Source organism: Chrysochloris asiatica, unplaced genomic scaffold (assembly GCF_000296735.1).
Source record: "Chrysochloris asiatica unplaced genomic scaffold, ChrAsi1.0 scaffold00077, whole genome shotgun sequence".
NCBI lineage: Eukaryota > Metazoa > Chordata > Mammalia > Afrosoricida > Chrysochloridae > Chrysochloris > Chrysochloris asiatica.
This window is the reverse complement of record NW_006408595.1, coordinates 3,148,876-3,161,814: the sequence shown is the minus strand read 5'-3', so window position 1 is coordinate 3,161,814 and position 12,939 is coordinate 3,148,876. Positions and strand designations below refer to the sequence as shown.

General features: G+C 37.4%; 1 protein-coding gene across 1 annotated transcript in view; it reads left to right on the top strand.

Moving 5' to 3' along the window:
• The window catches only part of SLC2A13 (solute carrier family 2 (facilitated glucose transporter), member 13), a 536,393-nt gene that overhangs the window by 99,652 nt on the left and 423,802 nt on the right, over window positions 1-12,939 (top strand). The gene's annotated exons all lie outside the window — the stretch shown is intronic.

The following is a 12,939-nucleotide window of genomic DNA, read 5'->3' as shown; positions in this document are numbered from 1 at the left end:
TATTATACACACACACACACACACACACACACACAACTCAGCATTCTGAATCACTATAGCTATTTTATCAGTGGCATTCAGCAAAATTGGAAGCACACACAAAAAATGAAATCTATTTTTTATGATTGACAAGGGACCTGTCATTAGAAATTGATATTTACAGCATTTAGGTAACTCACACTGTATATCATCTTTGGCAGTATTTGTTTGAAAATGAATTTAGTAATAAATATACATAGGGTCCTTGCATTGTGTAAGTGATTGGCAACCTGTTTATGAACTGCAGCTATAGCTAACCGTTTTTGTATTTTGGAAGCTACATTTTAATCTGAAAATAATGCAGCCTAATGAAATATAGGCCACCAATTTTCTGTCAGTTTGTCAGACTGTGGTGGCTTGCGTGTTGTTGTAATTCTGGAAGCTGTGCCACTGTATTTAAAATACCAGCAGAGTCACTCATGATGGACAGGTTTCAGCTGAACTTCCAGATAGACACACTAGGAAAAAGAAGAGACGGGCTACTTCCAAATATTTAGTCACTGAAAACCTTACCAATAGCAGTGGAACACGGCCAGCACCGGAATACTGAGTACTGAAACATGATGAAGAGTATTAGAATATTGTCACATATTGTTGTTGTTGTTGTTAAGTGCTATCGAGTTTGTTCAGACTCCCAGGGACCCTGTATAGGTTTCCAAGGAGCGATGGTGAGTTTAAACCACCTTGTGGTTCAAACTGACCTGGCAATCTAGTGCTATGTACTGTAGCGCCACACCAGGACTCCATTGTCAGATATAGTGCAGGAAAATGAACTCTTCAGGTTGGAATTCACACAAAATATGACTGGGGAAAAGCTGACACCTCAAATTAGAGATGACCGTGATGATGTGAATGGAGTAAACCTTTTGCTAACCCTTATTTGATGATGGGGCACAACTCAAAATGAGGAGAAACAGCTGTCAACATTCATTAATAATTAGAACATGGAATGTACAAAGTATGAATCTAGGAAAATGGGAAATTGCCAAAAATGAAATGGAATTCAGAAAGCTCAATATCCTAGGGATTAGTGAGATGATATTGACTGGTATTGCATCTTTTGAATCTGAGAATCACACGAGTTACTATGCGGGGATGACAGATTGAAGAGGAATGGTGTCAACTTCATCATCAAAATGAACATTTTACAGTGTATCTTCAGGTACAATGCTGTGTGTGATTGGATAATATCCATAAGCCTATAAGAAGGTAATACTGTTATTCAGATTTATGCATCAATCACTTAAATCAGTGAATGTGAAATTGAAGAATTCTACCAACATCTTCAGTCTGAAATTGACCAAACATGTAATTAAGATGTATAGATAATTCCTGGTGATTGGATTGCAAGGGTTGGAAACAAAGAGAAAGGATCAGTAGTTGGAAAACATGGCTTTGGTAATAGAAATTAAGCTAAAGATCACATGATAGAATTTTGCAAGAACAATGGCTTCTTCATTGCAAATACCTTTTTTAAACAACATAAAAGATGACTATACACATGAACCTCACCAGATGGAATACAGAGAAATCAAGTGAACTACAACTCTGGAAAGCTATGATGGAAAAGCTCCATATCATCAGCCAAAAAACAAAAAAGAGGGGACAGACTGTGGAATAGACCATCAATTGCTCATATGCAAGTTTAGGCTGAAGCTAAAGAATGTTAAAACAAGTCCATGAGAGCCAAAATATGACCTTTAATATATCCCACCTCAATACAGAGACCATCTCAAGAAGAGATTAGATGTATTAGACACTAATGACCAAAGGCTAGAAAAGTTGTGGGATGACATCAAGAACATCATACAGGAAGAAAGCAAAAGGGCATTAAGAAGACAAGAAAGAAGGAAAAGACCAAAATGGATGTCAGAAGAGACTCTCAAACTTGCTTTCCAGCATAGAGATGCCAAATCAAATGACAGACATAAGGAGATAAAAGCGCTTAACAGAAAATTTCGAAGGGAAGCTCAAGAAGATGAAGTCTAATACTATGTATGATGAAATGTGTTAAAGACCTAGACAACCAAAAGGGAAGAATAGCATTTTTTTTTTTTTCTAATACAACATCAAGATTTTATTGTTTTAATAATAAAACAAGATGGCACTTAGAACTAGATCACCTGGACCTTTCTCTTCTTATCTCCTCCCAGTTCAAAATGCTTGCATCTCTTAATAGCCAACATCCTCTTAGATCTACAGTTTGGCTCAACACATTCAAGCCTCAACACAATCTTCTTTGTAGTTTTAGCCTTCTTCCAGAAAATTGGCTTAGGCTGCCCACCATATCCACTCTGCTTCCTGTCATAATGCTGCTTTCCCTGGGCATACAGAGAATCTATCTTTACCCTTCTTGTACTATGTCACTTTGTGGGGTTGGTGCTTGCCACACTTCTTACAGAAAGTCCGGCGGGTTTTAGGAATTTGCACCATGTTTACGGAAGCACTACTGGCATGAAAAGAAGGCTGCTCAGCATTTCTTAAGCTGAAAGAACTGAAGAAAAGAATTCAAGCTTCAATTTGCAATAATGAAGGGTTCTATTTGAGCAAAATATTGAATGATGCAGAAAGCATCAAAAGATGGAAGAAATATACAGTCATTATACCAAAAAGAAATGGTCTATGTTCAACCATTTTAAGAGGGAACATATGATCAAGAAAGGTAGCATATGATCAAAAAAGAAGTCCAAGTTGCACAGAAGGCATTGGCAAAGAACAAGGCTCCAGGAACTGATAGAATACAAATTGAAAGTTTTCAACAAATTGAGGCAGCACTGGAGACACTCACTCATGTATATTAAGTAATCTATAAAACAGCTACCTGGCCAACTGATGGAAAGTGATCCATATTTGTGCCCATTCCAAAGAGAGGTGACTCAACATAATATGCAAGTCATCAGAAAATATCATTAACATACCATGCAAGTAAAATTTTGCAAAAGATAATTCAAAAATAGCTGCAGCATTACATTGGCAGGGAGCTGCCAGAAGTTCAGGCTGGATTCAGATGGAGACACGCAATGAGCGATATCATTGCAGATGTTAGATAGATCTTGGCTAAAAGCAAAGAATACCAGAAAAATGTTTACCTGTGCTTTATTGACTACACAAAGGCTTTTGTTTGCGTGGATCATGACAAGCAATGGACAACATAAAGAGGCAGTAGTTCAAACAGAACAAGGGGGATACTGAATGGTTTAACAGAAAAGGTGTGTGCCAGGGTTGTATTTTTTAATTATACTTATTCAATCTGATGCTGAGCAAATAGTTTGAGAAGCTGGATTTTATAAAGAACAATGTGACATCAGGATTGGAGGAAGACTCATTAAAAATCTGCAATGTACACATGATACAACCTTGCTTGCTGAAAGCAAAGAGGACTTAAAATACTTACTGATGAAGGTCAAAGACCACAGTATCAGGTGAGGGTTTTACCTCAATGTAAAGAAAACAGAAAGTCTCACAACTGGACTAATAACATCAGGATAAAATGGAGAAAAGACTGAAGTTGTCAAGGACTTCAGTTTGCTCAGATCAACTATCCACAGTGTGAAAGCAGCAGCCAAGAAATCAAGATATATTGCATTAGGCAAACCTACACAAGATCTCTTTAAAGTGTTCAAGAGCAAAGATGTCAGTTTGAGGACTCAGGTAAGACTGACTCAAACCATGGTATTTCAGTAAGCTTCGCATGCATGTGAAAGCTGGACAATGAATAAGACAGACCTTAGAAGAGTTGTTGCATTTGAGTTATGATGTTGTAATAGAATAGAGCTCTGGTAGCATAGTGGTTATGAATCAGGCTGCTAACCTCAAAGTTGGCAGTTCGAAACTACAGCTGCTCCATGGGAGAAAGATGAGGCTTTCTGCTCCCGTAAAGATTTGCAGCTTCAGAAACCCTGTGCAGGGTCACTATGAGTCTGAACTGACTCCATGATACTTAACAACAACAACAACAACAAATAGACTACCAGAAGAACAAACAAATTTGTGTTGTGGAACAAGTATGGCCAGAATGCTACTTAGTATACATGATGGACAGACTTTGTCTCTTATACTTCAGACATATTATCAAGAGAGATCAGTCCTAAAGAAGGACTGCATGGTAATGTGGAGGGTCAATGAAAAAGAGGAAGACCCTCAACGAGATGGATTGGCACAGTGGTAGCAGTAATGGGCTCATATTTGATGCAGGACTGAGTAGTGTTTCATTCTGTTGTGCATAAGGTCAGTATGAGTTTGTACCAATGCAACAGCACCTAACACTGTTTTAGTTTTATAAAGGAGGTTATTGTATTGTGTCATCAAGTAGTTTCCAATTCATAAAGACCCTGTACAGGTTTTCAGAGACTATATCTTTGCAGGTATAAAAAGCCTCATCTTTTTCCCATGGAGCAGCTGGTCAGCTCAAACCACTGACCTTATGGTTCATAGTCCAGTATTTATCACTCCTATACATATGATTTGATCATTATTTTATTTATTTTGAATCAAAATGGTTCTAAAGTAATTTAAATAAATTGTGAATGAATATTGTATGAGCAAACAAATCTTTTGTTAGAACTTAAAGATATTATGAACTCTGAATTTTATATCTAACTTTATAGGATTCAAAATAGCAGACGAATATAACTGTTTCTGAAAATTTTAAATGATGCCACAGATTTACGTATATTCTCTAATTTGTTATCTTGCTGTCATTTATTATAAGTATCTATTGAACAATCTCTCTATGTCATTGCTGGTGATAGAGTATTGAATAAGGCAAACTTAAATCCTTGCTTGCCCGGGGCTTTAAACTGTTTTGAAGTTAATCCTTAACACCTGAAAAAAGAGTGTTTTATTTGATTGGATCTAGGGAATTACACTTGTTTGAAAGCATCACAATAGACCATAGGACTTGGATGACCTACTAGTTTTATTTAAAATCATGTCAGAAAACTCATTGACGTGAGCAAGGGCCTGCATTTGCTAGGGCTACTAAAGGGAGGACACAGTTGTTAAAAGCACTAACTCTTTCTGTAGAAGATTAACAAGCTGCTTGCTGCCTTTGAAGAGATGATTGAAGCATTGAAGTTATAAAATACTTCATAATTTTTTGTCACCCTGTATCTGAACAAGAAAAGAGACCTGGTGGTGAAGTGGTTAAGTCGGTAGCTGCTAACTGAAAGGTCAGCAGTTCAAATCTACCAGTTGGTCTGCAAGTGAATGATGTGGGATTCTGCTCCAGCAAATAGTGTTGTTGTTGTTGTTAAGTGCCATCGAGTCGGGTCCGACCCATAGCGACCCTGTACAGGGTTTCCGAGGGTGTAAATCTTTACGGGAGTAGAAAGCCTCATCTTTTTCCCGCGGAGCGGCTGGTAGTTTCGAACTGCTGACCTTAAGGTTCGCAGCCCGATTCGTAACCACTACGCTACCAGAGCTCCTTCCAGCAAATAGTACAGGCTTGGAAACCATATAAGGCAGTTCTACTTTGGAGTCCTGTTGTGGCACTGGTTCAGGCTCACTAGCTGCTCCTAAGAAAACCCTATATAGTGTTGCTATGAGTTAGAACTGACTCAGTGGTACTTAACAAACAACAATATAGGGTTGCTATGAGTTAGAATCAGTTTGACAGCAATTGGTGTATAATTAAGAAAATACAGAAACTCATTTGGGCAGGATGGGGTAAACCAGATCACTATGAACTCAACTTAAATGCATACATGTTTGTGAGTAAGCTTGTCTTCTTTTTTTTAAAGGTGAATTGTCTCTATGTAATTGTCTTCCATTGTTTTAACAGCATTAGCAGTGTGTTTGTTTCATCTGACTTCTGGGCTAATAAGAATGTGGCTATAGACTAATAAGAATTGAAGTATTAATATCTTGGCATTTAGCTTAAAACCTGGAATGGTCAGCAATTGTAACTTATTCCTAAATATAACAGTAATAATTCATCATTTTTGTGGCAGTATTTTTTAAAAGTTCTAATAAAATATTGAGTCTAAATATTACATATAAAATTTCTTTCTGATACTTAGACTTCTGTGTATCTTAAAATAAGGTGTTCTCTATTTCCCTAAAGTTTGGGTATTTTAACATTTTTTTCCTTTTCCTTTTCCTTTATGATTTTATTGCCACTCTCTACACTTCAGCTTTCTAACCTTTGATTTTCTTTACAAGAATAATATTTTATTATTTTTATTTTCATGAAAGCTTCCCTAGCAAATTAGGTTCCAATTGACAATTGCTACACAAATTGTTCAGTAACACTAGTTACATTTCTGTTTCTGGTATTCTAGTTTCTCTGCCCCCTTATCTTCTCATCTTTGCTTCAGAATAACCATGGACCTTTTGGTCTCAGGTAGATGGTTTTTTAATGGAGCACTGTATTCAAGGGTGGTGGTGGTGGCTCTTGGTGGTTATGTGCTGTGGAGTCGGTTCCAACTCATAGCGACCCTGTACAGGGTTTCCAAGGCTGTAAATCTTTATGGGAGCAGAAAGACTCATCTTTATCACGTGGAACAGCTGGTAGTTTCGAACTGCTGACCCTGAGGTTAGCAGCCCGATTCGTAACCACTACACTACCAGAGCTCCTTTTATTCAATGATAGTAATTTTGTGTGTGTGTGACAATCTTTTATCGTTTTGGTTCACAACAGAAAGAGTACCTCAGGGCTAAAATCCTCAGGAAATCTTCCAGTTTTCAACTGGAGACTTTTTAATAATTGTATTCAACTCTACATTTTTTCCCCCAATTTATAAGATCCACCTATTATGACCCTGATCCTAAAATTTGATTTTTTACTGTATACCCTATCTCCCAGATTTAAAAGTTCACTTTATAGTGATGAACATGTTCACATTCTGTTAGGAAATATCATTTCATCCTAACTACAATTTTTAGAGACAGATGAAGTATTATTCTCATTTTGCTGATTTAAAAAAACAAAAGCAAAAACCAGACTCAGAAAACGCAAACATTTCCCCAGGCCCCCTATTACACGGCAGGCATTAAAGCCAAGTCTTCTCACTTGAAACCTAATTATTTTCTTAGCCAAGATTCTGCTTCTAAGAGTTTATCATCTAAAAGCCATAACCGCTGGTAATTTTTATAGTGGTGACCAGCCTATGACATCCTGAAGACAAACTGACTGATAGAAGAACTTTAATTTTGACGTTGTTAGAAGACTGTAACTCAACTTTTGTGTCAGATGGGTCAAAGATTTCTATTTTACTGTTTGGATGTTACAGAAATAAGTTGTTTTCTGCTGAACAATTGGAAGATTACTTTAAAGAATAAATTTGTTGTGTGTATGCGTGTTTTTTTAAGCAGCACTCCAGAGTCATAATATGTCCCTTGCTGAGAAGGCTGTCATCTGGCACCACAAGGAAAGTTTACTAAGGATTTTGAAAATATCACTAAGTATTAGTTTTTATTTTTTTAAAATTTAGCTATAGCATTCTTAACTGTACAATTTAAAGTATAAAATTCAGTGGTTTGAAATATATCAATTTTGTTGCCCCCAAAAGAAGTCTACTTCCCTTAGCTGTAACTTCTCATTTTCTCTCCCAGCCTTCTTCTTGTTGGCTGTGTTGTTAAGTGCTGTTGAGCTGGTTACTACTCAAAGTGACCCTGTATAGGTTTCCAAGAAGCGGTTGGTGGGTTTGAACCTTGTAGTTAGCAGTCCAGTGTGTATCCTACAACAATTATTCTCAGTATTTCCTAAATCATGCAATATATGCCCTTTTGTTGACTGGCTTCTTTCATATAGCATAATATTTTCAAGGTTCATTCATATTATAGCTTGTGTTGTTGTCTTTGTTTAGTGATGTCAAGTTGGTTCTGACTCATAGCAACCCTGTATAGAGTTTCCAAGGAGTGGCTGATGGGTTTGAACCACCAACCTTGTGGTTAGCTGTCCCACAGTGCTACATCAAGACTCTTACTATAATACTTCTTTTTACTGTGGAATGAATAGTACTCCATTTGTTTTTGTTTCCTAGGACTGCTGTAATAAAATATCATAAACTGGGTCGCTTAAAATAACAGACATTTATTATCTCACAAAATTGAGGATTGAAAACCCAAACCAGTCTTACTGCCGCTGGGTCAATTCCAATGTATAGTTATCCTGTAGGACAGAGTAGAACTTCCCCATGGGGTTTCCAAAGCTGTGACTCTTCAAAGAAGCAGATTGCTGCTTATTTCTATTATAGAACGAATGGTGGGTTCAAGCCTCCAGCCTTTGGTTAATAGACAAACACTTAACCCATAGCTCCACCAGGGCTCCTTTGATGATTAGAAATCCAAGTTCACAATGTCAGCAGAGCTGTTTTCTCTTCAAAGATTCTGGAAGATCCTCTCTTGTCTCTCCCAGCGTTTAGTAGCCCCAAGTATTCCTTGATGTACATCAGCTTAGCTTCAGTCTCTGCCTCTGCTGACAATTCTAGATTGTAGCATTAGTTCTAAGGAAATAATACTTCAATCTTTATTTGCTTATAGCCATACTCCTATTAGCTGTCTTCCGTCTCTATCTCACTGTCTGTTTATTCTCTTCTTATAAGGATACCAGTCATATTGGATTAGGATCCATCCTACTACAGTTTGATCTCTTGTTAACTAATTACATCTTTAAAACTCAATTTGTAAAAAGGTACCATTTATAGATACTGGGCTTTAGAACCTCAACATAGCTTTTGGGGGCACATAGCTCAAAGCATAACATTATGGTATACATAATTCCGTATTTTCTTTATCCATTCATCTAGCTGATAGGCATTTGGGTTACTTCCAGTCTGGGACTATTAAGAATTCTACTGCTGTGAACATTTGTGTACAAGTTTTTACATTGACATGTTGTCATTTCTCTTGTGTATGTTTCTTGGAGTAGAATTGCAAATCATATAGTAATTCTACTTAATGATTTGAGGAGCTTCCTTACTGTTTTCTAAAAGTGGCTGCCCATTTTATGCTCCCACCAACAGTGTATGAAGGTACTAAATTATTTTTTCTTTTTTTCTAAATTCTTTACATCCTCATCGATCAGGGCTTTGAACCAATCCATTCTGATTTGACCACCCGCTAAGAATTTGTTGTTCCACTCCAGATATATGGAAGTCTTGTTAAAATATAGAATTTGTTTCAGTATAACTGAGATTAAAAGATGCAGCAGAGGAGGGGCAGCAGCAGAACCAAGAGCTGAGCACAAGACAGCTGCGGACCTCCTAAGCCACTTAACAAATAAAGCTGAGTTAATTCAGGTAGGGGACTGGCTTGCAGAGTGAGGTGCCCTTTGGGTATTTATCGTCAGCACTTGCCTAAGCAGAGCAGAGGCCAAGGGACTGCAAGGCTGAGAGGCTGAGAGGCTGAGGACCAGAGGAAGAGCTGTACCTGAGGGCACATCTGGGAAGAGTCTCTCCTAAGCAGAATAACTATCCTAAGCATTTCTGATACTGAATTGTAACCTGCTAATTTCTCTAATAAAAACTACAGTTGTGAGTATTGTTTGTGAGTATGTGTGGCTAGTACAATGAATTTTCAAACCCCGCAGAGAAGCAGAGTTCTGTGGAAGGGACAGGATGGTTGGTATCAGAACTGGTAATAAGGAAAGAGGGTAGAGGCATGTCTGACCTCTGCCTCATAGGAACCAGACTTGGACTGATTAAGTTTGATTCTCCTTTCCCCACCTTGTGAAGTTAGGGGAGGTCACACAATGCCCCCATGCCATTCTTACAGATATATATGTCTGTTTATATTGAAAGATATTGGGAGATTTATAATATATGTTGCTAATTATATGGTACCATTAGAAAAAACAAGGAGGGTGGTAAATGAAATATTTATTTTTGTGAAGTAGTAGAATATTAATTCTTTGTAGAATCCAATGTGTTAAAGAAGCACGTTTTTTTCCCCACAACAATAGGAAAGAAAATATTACAAAAAGATATAAAAAGTCTTTGTAGGAATTGAAATAAAATACTATAGGATATTCAATAAGATGAACAAAGCAAAGCAAAGAAAAATAGAAGTAACTACAGATGGGACTCTGTAGCATAGGAGCTCTGGTAGCAGAGTGGTTACGAATCGAGCTGTAAACCACAAGGTCAGCAGTTCATAACTACTAGCTGTTCCGTGGGAGAAAGATGAGGCCTTCTGCTCCCATAAAGACTCACAGCCTCGGAAACCCTGTACAGGGTCACTATGAGTCAGAACCGACTCCACGGCACATAACCACCACCACCAAAGATGGGACAGATGGAAAGCGAATAGCAAAGTGATAGACCTAAAACCCAATCATATTAACAATTATATAAAAGTTTATCATGGTCAATAAAAAGCATGACATAACTATATGTTTCCTAAAAAGAATACTCTTTTAATTATAGACACTCTTTAAATATAATGTCCTAGATAGATTAAATGGTATACAATGTTATATTTACTCCGATTAGACAGACAGTTTTCCATATGAGTACCTTCACTTTTAACATCAAAAAGATTAGGGGCTTCCCAAATCAACTTCCGAATTGATAATTTGCTAGAAGAATTCATAGACTTCACTGAATAAACTGAGTATTATTAACCAGGAATCTCACCCAGACTTTGGTATCTAGAGTTTTTTTGTTGGGGCTTTTTTATGTAGGCACGCTCAACCTTCAAGTGCTCTGACACTATGTGACCCAAAGCTTCCACCCTAAATCAGATGGTTGGTCTTTCTTGTGTGGTCAGTCTTCACCCTACGAGTACCAGTTACACTTCCCGTACCATCCATGTCCTTTCTTCCCTTCCACTCTCCAACTCACCCAAAAGGTAATCTTACCTCAGATATGATGACATGGATTAATCTAGAATCTAAGGGGAAAAGCCAGAAGTCTTTGGGAAAGGCCAAATTTACTATATACATGCAAAATTAAGTAAAGTATATCGATAGATCTAATATTTTCTTATCTTTACATATTTTCCATTGTTTATACGTACATATTTCACTTTGTTATGTGTTTGGTTTTTTTTTTTTTTTTTTTTTTTTTTTTTAACAGTTTACAGAATCTTTTACTAGATCTTGCATCATCCACTGTTTACTTGAAAGAGTTCCGACTGTGGCACATTCATTTTTTTTCCCATATAAATCTCCAGCCTTTGTATCTTGTTTACTCTGTTTTTGTGTGCCACTGAGCTGGTTCCAACTCATAGCAACCCTGTATAGGATTTCTGGGGCTGTAAATCTTTGCAGGAGCAGAAAGCCTCATCTTTCTCTCATGGAGAGGAGACTGGTGGGTTCCATTGGCTGACCTTGTGGTTTGCAGTCCAGTTCTTATGAATCCTACAGAGTCACCATGCTCTCTTACTCTCTAAACACCTTAACAATGTCATCAAGTGTTATCAATCAGCATTATTCTTGTTTTGCATGGTTCTTGGTGACAGAGAAAAATTAGGTTACTATTGTCATTTTGGCAGTATTTTCATTTTGTAATTTCTAATCCATAGAAATAGAGTTGTGAGGCTTATGTTTAAATTTAAGTAGGTTTAAATTGGTCAAATAGTTAGCTGTAATATATTTATAAAACCAAAAGAAACTCCAAACCTGTTGTTTTCAAGTTATTTTCAACTCATGGTGCCCCTTTGTGTTACAAAGTAGAATTGCCCTATTGGGTTTCCTTTGCTGCAGTCTTCTACAGAAGTAGATTACCAAACCTTTCTTCTGAGGTGCTGCTCGGTGGGTTCAAACCACCATCCTTTAGGTTGGCCAATTGAAAATTACTTCCACAACCCAGGTTCCTAATAAAATGAAAAACCAAACACACTGCCACTGAATCCATTCCAACTCGTAGTGACCCTATATAGAGTTTCCAAAACTAAATCTTTATAGGAGCAGTCTGGCTGGTGTGTTTGAACCACCAAACTTGTGGTTGGCAGCCCAGTGCCTAGCCCAGAGCACAACAATGGCTGCTTTCTCTACTATAGCCAGTATCTAAATTGTTTTTTGCATCTAAAACTTTTTCATTAACATAAACACCTGACAAATCATAATTCATGTTTGATGACTGTTTGATCATGGAAATTTCTTGTTATAAATACATAGTGATGATCATTTCTGTTGTAAATTCAGGGATAGAGATTTTGTAGTAAATGTACTGCTCTTGTGGTGATACTTATTTGTATGAGAAAAAAAAACACACAACACACCACAGAACAAAAAAAAAACCCAACTTGGCCATCTATCATAAAATCCATAGGGATATCGAATAATATAGTTTGGTAGTTCTGTACATAGGACTGAGAGAGTAATGTAAGCTGTTGTGGATCTGGCATAAAGGGATTGAACTTTTTGTTTTAAAGGAAAAAATATTTGTAGGATAAGCACCAGACAGCTAAACACAAGGTCAGCAGTTCAAACTCACCAGCCAGTCCTCAGGAGACAGATGAGGTTTTCTGCTCCCATAAGTATTTACAGCCTTGGAAACCCTTTATAAGGTCCCTATATGTTGATAGTTCAGGCTCACCAGCTGTTCTTCAGAAACCCTATACAGGGTAGCTATGGGTTGGAACCAACTCGATGGCACTTAACAACAACAACATGTGTCGATACTGCTTTGAAATCACCCAACAACAATAACGACAACCCTGTCTGTTATTCTAAAGTTCCATTTTGGGGGATGTTTTCAGATTTACTCAGCACCACACTATGTGTAGTGTTGCATTTGTGTGCTGCAAATGGTTAACTTGCTAGATTGCTAACTGAAAGGTTGAAGATTTGAGTCCACCAAAGTAGTTTTCCACCATTTGTCTGTCAGTTTGTTGTACTGTGATGGCTTGTGTGTTGCTGTGTTTCTGGAAGCTCTGCCACTGGTATTTTAAATACCAGTTGGGTCTCCCTGCTGGATAGGTTTCAGCTGAGCTTCCAGACTAATGTAGACTAGG